This window comes from Galeopterus variegatus, unplaced genomic scaffold, assembly GCF_000696425.1.
Source record: "Galeopterus variegatus unplaced genomic scaffold, G_variegatus-3.0.2 Scaffold5652, whole genome shotgun sequence".
Classification (NCBI taxonomy): Eukaryota; Metazoa; Chordata; class Mammalia; order Dermoptera; family Cynocephalidae; genus Galeopterus; species Galeopterus variegatus.
The window spans coordinates 80,154-81,957 of NW_007731763.1; positions in this window are offsets into that span (position 1 = coordinate 80,154).

Here is a 1,804-nt window from a genome sequence, read left to right on the forward strand (position 1 = left end):
TACATTCTCTGGAAAAGTAAAGAGTACATGAACTCTCTATAACAAGAGACCAAAAAAGAAATTATTTTAAAAATTAAATTAAATTTTAAAAAAAGAAATTATATGAAGACAAATGGAGATGCAAAGGTGGTTGGCAGAGTTAAGGAAATAAACAAGTAAAAAAAAAATCATTAATGTTATATAAAAAGTACATTTGAAGCAATTGATTCAGAAAAGAGTCACAAAAAAAAAAAAAAAAAAATGGAAAAGCACATGGAGTCCAGTGGAAAAGATATAACTTAAAGGGAAGAAACAAATGAAAATAGGTAGTGCCTGAGCCTCTTTTTGACACAAATTGATTCTCCTTTTCTTCTTGTGCGCATGGATGCTAGACTATATCTTCCACTCCCTTGTGGCTACATGTATGGCCATGTGCGTAAGTTCTCACCAATGACATATGAGTGGAAGTGAGGCGGGCAGGACACTCACCTAGACAGGACGTCTTCAGATTTGCGTTGCAGACTGAGTCTCTTCCTACCCACTCCTCCTCGTTTTTCTCTCGCCCTTCACAAGTGTCCGACCAGCATTTGAGCTTATAGCCTCTCCCTCCCTACTCCTGTCCCCCTTTTTACTTCATCATTCACAAGCATTTTCTCCGATATATCTGTTCTTGCATTTCTAATTCTTTCTTGCTGCCTGCTTCTCAGAGGACTCAAGCAGACACCTCTGGTGAGTTTTTCATTCAGTTATTATATTTTTCAGTTTTATGATTTCCATTTGGTTCCTTTTCATGATTTCTGTTGCTTTGCTGAGATTTCTTCCTTGTGTATTCATTTCATGATATTTCCCTTATGTCCTTAAGCATCATTATAAGAGCTATTTTTAATAGTCTTGTCTGCTAATTCCAATATCTGGGTCATCTCTGGGTAGTTCTGTATTGATATTCTTCATATTTTTCTGTTGTTTCACATGGCTGGTAATTTTGGATCTTATCCTGGACATTATAAATCATATATTTACAGAGTCTTGTTATGGTTCTATTAAAAGTATCTCATAGTATTTTCTAAAGCACGAAACTCCAAACTGTCATTCCAGCAGTGGGCAGCAGTGCCAACTTCTTAGAAAGTCATTTAGCCTTAGCTGGGTTGTTTATAGAGTCTGAACCATGCATATGTAGGTCAGGGGTCATCCAAATATTTGGGCAGAGAATATGCACAGTATTCGGCGCTTTTTCTTTCTGAGAATCTCGATTCCAAGATATTCTACCTCAATTCCCAGCTGCTGTGGTCCTCCTGAATTCTGTCCTCTGTTTTTTTTTAAGCCAGTAAGAGGGAGGGTTTTTTATCTGAGTTTTAACCACGCTGCTTGGCGATGAGCTGAGGCCTTCCCTTAGGCCAAGAGCCATAAAAAGGGGGAAATCACCCAAGGCCCTGTCCTTCTTTCAAGTGTAGATTCCTCTTTAGAGGTGACCTGGTTTTGTTTTCTCTCCAGTGCCTTCAGGTATTGACTTTTATATTTTGTTCCGAGTTTACGGTTATCTGCGGGAGATTGGTCTGTTAGTTTGGTCATTTATACAAATGTAGATAAATGAAGGATTTAGATGTTAAAATAAACGACAATGTTACAAGAAAAAAGCATGGACAAATATTTTTATAAGAGAAGAGTATGAAACATCTTTCTTATTGTGACATAAAACCTAGAATCCATAAAAAAGTTCAGAAGTTGTACTTCTGTTGGAAATAAATTAAAATGTAGGGGGGACACAGAATATAAGTAGTAGAATTGTAGGAAAATATAACCTTAATGTACACAGTCTTGTAACAAT